This window comes from Microcebus murinus, chromosome 21 (genome assembly GCF_040939455.1).
Source record: "Microcebus murinus isolate Inina chromosome 21, M.murinus_Inina_mat1.0, whole genome shotgun sequence".
Classification (NCBI taxonomy): Eukaryota; Metazoa; Chordata; class Mammalia; order Primates; family Cheirogaleidae; genus Microcebus; species Microcebus murinus.
Window position 1 is genome coordinate 9,857,507 of NC_134124.1, and position 10,726 is coordinate 9,868,232.

Genomic DNA, 10,726 nt, shown 5'->3' on the forward strand with positions numbered 1-10,726 from the left:
TTGATGTTTAAGGTGTATAAGCTCATAGGTGTATGAATGTCAATGGGCTACTTAGACCTCTCTTATTCTCATATGTAAGGCATAGTAAACAACTTCCTTCAATCTTGTTGCTAATTATAAACCTAACAATTACCACTTACTGTGTGTGCCAGGCACAGGGGTAAGGACTTTTTCTGTATTAGCTCATTTAATTCTCACCAACACCTCTATAAGATAAGTTCTATTCTGATTCCCATTATAGAGAAGAGGAAATTGAGGCTTGGAGCAGATGATGGAGCTGAGAATCCCACCTGGACTCTCTGTCTTCTTAGCTTATGCTCTTAACCATGACATTATGCTGTTTATAAACAACAAAGACCTAAGAAAACATAGATAAGCGGAAGCATGGAATCGCCAAACAATGACTTCCTAGAGCATGACATTTCACCTTTTGCGGGTCACTGGGGTCATGTATTTGCTGAGTTATCAGGTCCTAATTGGAGGGAACAGCTCTGCAAATAATGTGATAAGCAGACCCCCTACCCCTAGGCTTTTGGATTTCTGGAGTTAGGTTCTGACCACAAAGCACTATTGTTTCTTTTGAGGGCTTGGACTGTCAGGTTCCATTTCTCAGCTTCCAGAAGAACAGTACACAGACACAAAGGGAAGTTAGAGCCTCTGAACGCCAATGCCACCCCATCAGCCACCTCCACCACCACTGCCGCCGGCACCAAGCAGCACCCATGACAATTTTTCCATGTCACACGAGCTTTGTCATCTCTTACATCAATCGGAGCAGTTCTCAAATCCATCTTCTGTAACCCAGAATTTTCGTGGGACACTCGATGATTGCTGGGGAGCTGGCTGACCAGGTAAGAGACTCACTGCAATGGCAGGCTCAGGAGAAAACAGCTGTGGGAGCATGATGGGACCATTGACAGCAGCGGGGGAGGGGGGGAGTTGAAGGATGGCATTACCAGCTGTCTACCTTGGACAGGATTCCCAGGGCCCAGCATGGGTTTTTATTTTTATTATTTGTCTATAGAAGTATTTTTATCGTTAAAATATTAATACATGATTGTTGTCAACAATTTAAATGATACGGAGATGAATGCAGAGAAAGCGAAAGCAAGCCCTGAACACAACACCCCTCCTTTGGGTCCTTCTCCTTCATGCATCTGCCCTATCATCACTATTCACAGCATCTGTCCTTCCAGATGGTTTGGGGAGGGGGGAGGACAGGTGTGTGTGTGTGTGTGCGCGTGCACAGTGTGTTCATAAATATCAGTGAGAAGATCCCACTCTGTACCTTGCATATCACAGGCATCTTTCTATCCATACAGCCAGTCCTTTTAACAGCAGCATAGTATTCCACTGTAACAACAGACCATCTTCCTTTTCTTCTTATCTCTGCTTTAATAGATCTTTTATTTCCCTGGGGAACCAGCCCAGCCTATGCTTTTACCACGGCCTCCTCAGGGAACTGCACAAATGGGAAGGTGGCCAAAAGGTGGAAAGGCCAGACGGGAGAGTGTGGAAGGCAGGGGGAGTGTATCCTATCCTGGCCGTTACTGGGGTGCACAGGAAGTTGGTTCTTCTCTTGGCCTTGCCACATGGTTCGTCATGGTGGCTAAGGCGAAACCCACGATTTATGGGAATCATTTCTGAAAATGACCAAGAGGATCAATGCAGAGAGACAGAAAAGGCTGTTTTCGTAGGGTTACACTCTTATCTTTTAAGACCTCCACTCTGGGCATCTAGGCCAGTCCCCTGCCTCCAACCGAGATGTGTGAGCACCCCACGCCCTTCTCTCTGTAGCTTCCCTGTGTGATTAACAACAAGCCCATTAGGTAGAAATTTGCGCCTGTCACTGGGAAGGCACTCCAGCTTAGAGGATGCAGGCTAGACCATGCATTAGCCGTGTGCCCTTGACCAAATTCCGCACCCTTTTTTGCACCTCAGTTTCCTCATGTATAAAATGGGCATAATAATAGTGCCTACTTTATTTGGTGGAGGTTTCCTTTGCAACTTAAATTAGAAAAAATATATATGTAGTCTACTTAGGGTATTACGTGGTAGATGCTAAGCACTCAATGAATGAGTACATCATGAATCCCAGTAGCTCTTACTGCACTTTAGACCTAAGCTTTAGAGATCCTCTAGGTCAGCAGCTCCCAATCCTGGCTAAGTACTAAACTCACTACAGGAACCTTACAGCAGCAGCAGCAGCAGGGTTTAGGCCCCATCACCAAATTCTGATTCCCATGGTCTGTGGTCAGGGGGTCAGTGTTTTTGAAACTCCCTGGGAATTCTCATTTGCACCCAGGTAGAGAGCTGACTCTAGTTCTAGATAGGAGAGCTGGCGCCTTCTCAGCCTGCAGGTCTCAGGGGAGATGGTGACCTCCTCCCAGAGATCTCCCTACAGAAAGCCGCTGTTCTAGAGTATGACTTTTTTTTTTTTTTTAAATCATAGCATTATAGATGTGCAATAATCCTATTAACTCCTTCATTCATTTTTGAGATTCTAAGCCCCCTGGGGGCAGGGACGGTGTCTGTCCTGTGCCTGCCATGCCGGGCCTAGAGCGGTGACCAGCACTTAGTAAAAAAATCCTCATTAAATGACTGAATGAACGGAATCCCACGAGGGCCGTTGAGTATTTATTTTTTATTTTTCTGGTCCCAGCCATCTGATTCTCATTACTCCTGCAGCTCGGAAAAGTCTCTCTCTCTCTGCTTTGGCGTTTTATAAACCTCGGGTGCGTACGTCGACATTTTAGCCATAAATCCACAGAGTTTTGGGGCTGGAAAATTCGAGGCGAGCGGGTTGGGGGAGGGGGACGGAAAGCACCCGGAGGTCCGAGGCCCCCCCAGCGGTCGGGGGCAGGGAGGGGGGCGGTCGCGAGGACGCCCCTCCGCCCCCTGCCCGCCCCTCGGCGGGAGACGGCCCCAACCGCGACACGCAGCGGTGGGGTGCGCCGCAGCCGCCGCCGCCTCCCGTCTGGAGCTGAGGGGGCCGCGGTGGAGAGGACGCGATCCGGGTCGCGGCCCGGGGGCGGCTCGGGCTGCAGCCCCCGCTTGGCGGCCCCGCGCCCCCGGAGGTGGCGCCGCGGGGAGGCTATGTGCTTTTTTTTTTTTTTTTTTTTTTGAGCCCCGGGGGAGGGGGGGCGTGTGTGTCCCTTTAAGAGCCGGAGCGCTGCCCCCGCCTCGCAGGCGCCCGGAGCCTCACAAAAGAACAGGATGTTGTTGATTTGTCACCAAACCACAGAGAGGAAATGATTGTAAATTTCCTTTAAACATCCCCACCGCGCTCCGGCCGCCCCCGCTTCCGCCTCCGCCGCCCCCGCCCGGCCGCGCGCAGCGGGGCCTCGGCGCTCCCGCGGGGCGCCGCTCCGGCCGCTCCGGCCTCCCCGCCCGGCGCCTGCGGGAGGAGCCCCGCGCCCCGCGCCCCGCGCCCGATTCCCCAGCAGCCCGGCGGAGCGAGAGCCGCGGCCGCCCGCCATGGCCCGCGCCGCCCTTCGCCCCCCTTCGCCCCCCATGGTGGGATCCGCGTGCGGGCCGCTCCGCCCTCGCGTCCCGTGCCCCTTTAGCCTCGCGACCTCCTGGCAGAGGCAGCCATCAGCACCTGGGTTGGGGGGGGAAACTGAGGCCCGGGTAAGTTACGTGAGCCGAAAGTCGCCAGCTCCTGGAACCCCCTGGGGGCACTGGGAATACCCCACCCTGGTGTACGTCTCCCCGCAGTTGATTTCTGTAATCACCGAGCCATATCGGCCCCAGGAACATTCTAGAATTTCCCAGGTCGTCAAAAGTGGCAGTCTCCATTCATTGCTAAGTCCAAAGCGATAATTCCTCTGTCTAAGTTATGTCAGGGGGAACACCACCCACCGCTTCCAGCGGGCACCTCCTTTTCAGGAGCTGTTGGGGTCTCAGTTCCACCTGTGCCTTTCTGCATCCTAACTCCTCAGGCTTGCCCTTCCCCGCCCCCATTTGCTTTGTAAGATTTCTGGAAGCTTCTGTTGGAGTAAATGTTTGCCCCCGACCTGTGGCCCATGGCGGAGTGGTCTGGTCTGTGGCCTAGGAAAGGGCTGCCTTTGTGATACACGGTGTTCTTTTGAGCAATTAATGCTGATTCCGGGATTGGCTGGCTGGGCCTTTTGTATTAAAAGCAGGAGCTAATATCTCAGGCAGTGCGCTGAGCCAAATTCTCTCATTTCATCCTTTCAATAGGTCAATGAGGTAGACCTTGCCATTCCCTGTGTACAGATGAGGAAACTGAGGTTCAGAGAGGTTGATAAACTGGACCAGCTCACACAGCGTAAGTAGAAGACATAGGACTCAGTTACCCCAGTCTGATTACTGGTTGTATCCCTCTTTAATACTGTAAATCTGGTTATTTGGTTGGGAGGTGGTAAATAGAACACAGGAATTTTTGTTGGGTTTTTATCACCTCAATCTCCAGGGATCTCTGGGCCAGACCCCAATTTCTGGGAATAGAGACTTGGGTGGCTGATGCTCTCAGACTGCAGTCTTACCTTTTCTGGCCATATGAGGTCTGGAATGACCATATGAGGTCCTGAGTGGCTTGGGGTCAGCTGTGGAGTCTGGGTGCTTTTCACTGTACTCGAATGGGAAAATGGGGTCCTTTAAACAGTCGTCTGGATTTCTAAGGCTGAATAGCCCCCATCCTCTGCAAGACCCTGTGTTCAGATTCCCAGCTCTAAGGGGCAGTGTACAAACTGGGGAGGTATGTGGGGGTGTGGGGATGAGTGTTTGAATTTGAATATTAGCGGTGTCATTTATAACAGTTAATGTTATCATGTGCCTGCTGTGTGCAGTGCACTATGCCAGGTTCTGTATATACATGTTTCCTCGTTGGATCCTAAGAGATGAAAAGGTGGTACCCAAAGAGGTTTTGCACCTAGGAACGTGGAATCAGGGTTGGTATTTCTCCCCACAGGGTCTCCTGTGTCTGTGCAAGAGGAAGTCATCCAGGAGCCCCAGAAATGAGACAGCAGTTGCTTGCCTTCAATCAGTGCAAAAAGCCAAGAGGGTCCTTCGTGCCGGTGGATTTTGAGAGAGAAAAGCAATGGCCTTTGTCTCCTTTGTGCTGCAGCTGTCTGCATTTCCTCAACTCTGAGCACATTTGTTGATGGATTTCCAGAGTGGGCCTCTGTATCTCCACCTGTCCTTTTGCTTTTATACAGTGCCAGTCACTGGGGCACCCACATCCCAGCACTTGGGAGGGAGAGCCATCTGCTTGTTTCCTTCTTCAGATGAGGAGCACAGGGTACCAAGCTGCTAGGTCATTGTTCTGTGGGCACTCAGTAGACTGGCTCAAGGTGGGGCAAAACCGCTTAAATTGGGGTCCCCAGCCTCTGCCACTTAGTTCTGGGGAAGCAGGAACCAGAGGTCAGGGCATCTGATGTCTTCTGGTCTCAGTTTCCTGGCCTGTGAAGAACTTTGGCCTGCGTGGTCTCTGATGGCCCTTCCAGGCATTATTGGAAAGATAGCTTCTCTTTATTTATTCAGTTAATCTTTATTAAAATCCATCACCTGCCAGGCACCAATGTTATAGGTGGTGGAGATATAGTAGTTGACAAAACAAAAGCTTTGCCTTCTTGGAGTTTACCTTTTAGATGAAGATGCCACCCACAATTAAATGAATTAAATGTATATTTTTTTATATATGTGTAGATACATGTATATATGTATATGTGTATATATGTTTATATGTGCGTATATATGTGTGTACACTCGTGTGGTGCGTAAGGACATGTAGCCAACTATGGATCGCGTATGAGACAGTGGTCCCATGACGTTATAATAGAGCTGAAAAACTTCCATGGCCTGGAGATGGGGTAGCCATCCCAGTGTCTTAGTGCAATGTATTAACTTTTCTATGTTTAGATATGTTTAGGTACACAAATACTTGTGTTCCACTTGTCTACAGCTGTGGTCCCCAACCCGTGGTCCGTGGCCCAGTACTAGTCTGTGACCTGTTAGGAACTGGGCCGCACATCACCACCTGGGCTCCGCCTCTCCCCTGCCCAACTCCCCTTCCCGTCCGTGGTCCATGGAAAAATTGTCTTCTTTGGAACCAGTCCCTGGTGCCAAAATGCTGGGGACCACCCGCCTACAGTAGTCAGTACAGCAACATGTTGTACGGGTTCATAGCCTAGTAGCAATAGGCTGTACCATCTAGTTTGTGTGACTACACTCTGATGTTGCCACCATGGTGAAACCACCTAAGCACCCATTTCTCAGAACATATTCCGGTCATTAAGTGACACATGACTGTATATTTATATATGTAGAATATCAGGCAGTACTTTGTGTTATGGACCAAATGAAGAGTATAAGGGCAAATGCAGTGTGTGTGTGTGTGTGTGTGTATGGAAGGGCTACTATTTTATTTAGGGTAGTAAGGAAGTCTCATTGATAAAGTAGAAGGGAAGGAGTGGACCACATAGTTTCCTGGAAGAAGCTTGCTATAGGCATTCGTAATGGCATAGATAAGGGCTTGGAGATGGAAGTGTGTTGGGTAGCACTCCCTATGTGTTAGGCATTGTTAGATGCTTTATATTCTTATATATTTAATCCTGTTATCATAGTATTTTTTGGAAATGAGACTCAGAGAGATTAGGTGATTTGCCCAAGGCCACACAGCTAGTAAGTGGTGGAGGTGATATTCAAATGCAGCTTTTAATCTTCATGCAGCTTCCTGCTGGGGCTCTCCTTTTGGAGTTGGAGCTAGTGTTTAATTCATGACCTGGTTCTTTTGATTTCTTGGGGATTAAACATCAGTAGTGGCCAAGATGACTCCTGGCCCTGGAGTTGCATGGTTGGCAAGAGCTCAGGGCCTGAAGTTCCTTTTTGTGAGTGGAGGAAAGTAATATGTTTGATGCTGGAAAACCCCATGTTGTGTTTATGGCAGAAGGGGGAAAAACACCTTCAGATTATTGTAAACAAGAGAAATGGGAGAACCGGGTAGCCTGAATCCCTCCGCCCTCCTCCTTCGCTTTAATTTCCCCGCGATAGGCCCAACACAGCATGTTGTATTATACAGCGATAATTAAAACACTTGGATTAGTGAACTGAGATTTATAGGGCAAACAGGAGCCAGAGGAAAAAATGACAGTCATCTCTTTTATTTGCAGGCAGATATCCAAATTGCCACTCGCTTGCTTTTTCTTCCCGACACTATCACCTACTCTGTTTAATTAGATCCTTTCTTTTCCATATCATTTCCAAGCCAGCTCTGCCTGCTGCTCAGCAGAGTTTGTGAAGCCACATACTGAACGCCTTCCCGCAGCCGGGGAAGATAGTTGTGAGTCAGAACCACGACAGCAAACGGGAGGGAAGGAGGGGACTTTTGCATCGGGCTGCAGCCAGCCTGGCCTGTCCATCCGCAGGGTCGTCATGGAGCAGGGACAGGAGGAGCTGGACCCAGGGGCAAGAGGAGGAAGTGCTGTCAGCCTGCCTGCCACAGTTTGCCACTACGTGCCTGTTTTTTGTGGGGAGTGGAGAGGAGAGTGAATTCCCTAAACAGAAGACCACCGCAAAGCAAATTCCAAAACCAAATGTTTTACTGTGTTCAAAGTATCATTCTAGAGGCTCTGGGAGGTGAGGGGTTGGGGGGCCTGAGATGAAGAAAATGCAGTCAAATCCACAATCTAATAGGAGGGACAGTCCAAAATGGCTGGTAAGGATTTTTGACCAGATTTATTTGTTTTGGCCAAAATATTTGTCGAGTACCTGCTGTGTGGCAGACATTGTTCTAGGCACAAGGGGATAGGGCAGTGGCCAAACACCAAAGAATCCTCGCCCACGCCCACGCCCACGTGGATCTACATCCTACCTGTAGGGGAGGGGAGTGGCAGTGAATTCCTTACGAAAGAGCATAGCAACTGGGCAGAAAATGAAGTGGGGACACTGTGGCTCAGGAGTGCCGGGGCTTGTAATTTTAAGATGAAGCAAGTGGAGACTGACAGATCCCATCTGGAATCTGGGCTTTGACACCTACGAGCTGTGTGACCTTTGAGTTTCTGTAATCAGCTGGTGTGAACCTTACTTTTCTCATCTGTAATGTGGGGCTAGCAATAAACACTCATACAGGGATGAAATGAAAAAGGCAACATAACATACATACCTAATCAGGGTTTCATGAGTGTTAGCCGTTGTATTAAGTGCCTGTAACGGGACGGCCGAGCTGAAGGAGGAGTGACTGATTGCAGTTGGGAACAGGTTACTGTCCCTGTGGCCTTTCTTTTACCCAGCAATTCTAGTTTGTGCACCAAGAAGGTGGCAGGAGCACAGGTGAACGCTTGCAGGCTGTATTAAGACCGGGGAAGGTTTGGATACGGGTTTGGTCTATGGACATAGCAGTTGGAGTTAGAGAATTGTCAGTGTTTTGCATTCTGTTTTAAAAATTACTTTCAGCATGCTTGTGTTCCTCCAGATAGTCCACAGCAAGCCTGGCGGGGAGGCTGGGACTGCCCACTTGACAAACGGGAAAACAGGCACAGGATGTGAGTGCCCCGCCAAGGTCACCTCCAGTCTCCAGAGGAGCTCTCCTGCCGGCCTGGCGATGAGTCATGCTGGCGTGCTGCTCCCGGGGTGAAATCACAAAGGAAGGAAGGCTCGGATTTATTGCAGGCAGCACAGGAAGTTTCCTGTTCTTGAGAAATCTTAGGAAAGGTAAACTTCTCCACCTGAGGGGCCTCACTGAGTAGCACCCAAACCCCTAAAAGGTACAGTGCCTCATCTGAGATGGGGGAGAGGAGAGATGCAGAGAGCAGTAAACAAAGGAGGCAGCAAGGAGCAGAAAAGAGGAGGAGAGTTGCGGTTGATAGACCTGGGCCTGGTGGCCCTGCTACTGACCAGCCCGGTCAGGTCATGTAACCTCTCCGAGCCTCAGTTTCCTCACCTGTCAGATGGGCCATGACAGTGCCTACCTGACACAGCTGCTGGGAGAGTGAAGTAAAAGGCTCGTGCCAAGTGTTCAGCCCAGTGCCTTGCATGCAGCCAACCCTCAATGACACTGGCTGCTGTCAGCGGAGAGGAAAAGGACCGAGGACTGAGGAGGCCCAAGGGCCCAGGGAACTCTGCGGCCTCCAGTGCTGCACCGTTCAGATGGGGTCTTGATGAAGCTCTGTCCACCTGAGGCTTCTACAGTCCTGCACGTGGTAGATGTGATCTTGGCCCTCAAGGAGTTTCTGCGAGGTCCAGCAGAGCAGGCCAGACAAGCACCCGACGTCCTTCCGTCCTCGCTCACCCTCCCTGGCATCGCGGTTCAGTGGGCACGGTGGGCCTGGGAGGGGCCCCTTCCCCCCACCTTAACCTTTGCCTCTCTGGCTGAGACCCATTATGCCTCCCGTCTCTGTTGACTCCATATAATGAAAATAATTGAGCCTGTCTCCACCGATAACTGTCTAGAAACAATCAGGCCCCGCCCCAGTCATCTGTCGCTGCCTGAACACACCCAGCTGCTGCAGTCTGGCCTGCCGAGCCCGGTTCCTAAACCCCAGCAGCGAGGACGCACGGGCCACATGCACGTTTCACAGCGAATGAACGAACTGCCCAGGGTGGCCGATGCCCGAGTGCACAGCCTCGTGGTTTGCTGAAGGGTGTCAAATGGTTCTGGGACCCAGGTGCAGAAACTGTGAAAGCACCTCTAAGCAAGACCTTAATGATTGTGTTTTTGAATCTTGAATCTGCCTTGCATTGTCAGCCTTCCTTCCTCCACGCTCCTCGCCCCCGCTCTAAGTGGAGGATTTCATTACGAAAACGTAACGGTCAGGGCTTCAGAGTGCATGTGCTTGGGGAAGGGAAGCTACTGTGGCTCTGTATTTTTCTGATTTCTATATAAATTGCCCGAAGAGCAGAGCTCATACCTGTAAGAACAGCATCTCCCGGCGTGGGCAAGAAGGGCAGAGTGTCATTTACAGGAAATTAATTTGATTTAATTATTCTAGTCCAAAGCCCCCATTTATGTTTGTATATTTTGTTAAGATATTGTAACAGTCTTAAATAAAAAAAATTTTTTAAACCACCTGTAATCTTCTATGTCTTAAATGACCCTGCTCTTTTGCCAGGGGTCCATTCTCATCCGTGTCTCTGTGCATACGTACGCACATACATGCACATGATGTAGACTCCCTCACGATGGGCCTGGATTGTGTGAAACCTTGTACGTATTTTTTACCAGATCCTTGCAATCACTCTAGAAGGAAGACATTATTACCCCCATTAATGTGATGAAGACACCAAGGCTCTGAGAGGTCTTGTGGTCATAGTTGGCAGATCTGAGTCCATCCAACACCTGCTAACTCTGTGATTGGTGTGATTTTGTGTCTGCTTTTCACTCAACATTATATCATAGATACTTTCCTATGTTCCTTTGACGTCTTCCTAATCATTGTTTAAAATAGGATTCCCTGAACCATCATTTGTGCAAACATTTTTCTCCTTTTGGGCATTTGTACTCTTTTCATTTATTTATTTATTTATTTGTTTTATTTTTTTGAGGCAGGGTTTCCATCTATTCCCAGGGCTAGAGGGCAGTGGCATCGTCAAAGCTCATTGCAACCTCAAACACTTGAGTTCAAGTGATCCTCCTGCCTCAGCCTTGCCAGTAGCTGGGACTACCACGCACATGCCACCACAGCTGGCTAATTTTTAAATTTTTTGTAGAGACAGCATATCACTATTGGCCAGGCTGGTCTCTGACTCCTGGGCTCAAGTGATCTTC

General features: G+C 49.7%; 1 long non-coding RNA gene across 3 annotated transcripts; it reads left to right on the top strand.

Annotated features, from left to right (window-relative positions):
• The first annotated feature begins 526 nt into the window (after positions 1-526).
• Positions 527-10,025, top strand: LOC142863095 (uncharacterized). 3 transcript variants are annotated; one of them, XR_012913971.1, is made up of 3 exons: positions 527-851; positions 4,204-4,291; positions 4,934-10,025. It is a non-coding gene; the product is annotated as an uncharacterized LOC142863095 (long non-coding RNA). The 3 variants fall into 3 exon arrangements; XR_012913970.1 differs by lacking the exon at positions 527-851 and adding an exon at positions 2,634-2,735; XR_012913969.1 differs by lacking the exon at positions 527-851 and adding an exon at positions 3,429-3,630.
• Positions 10,026-10,726: the final 701 nt, after the last annotated feature.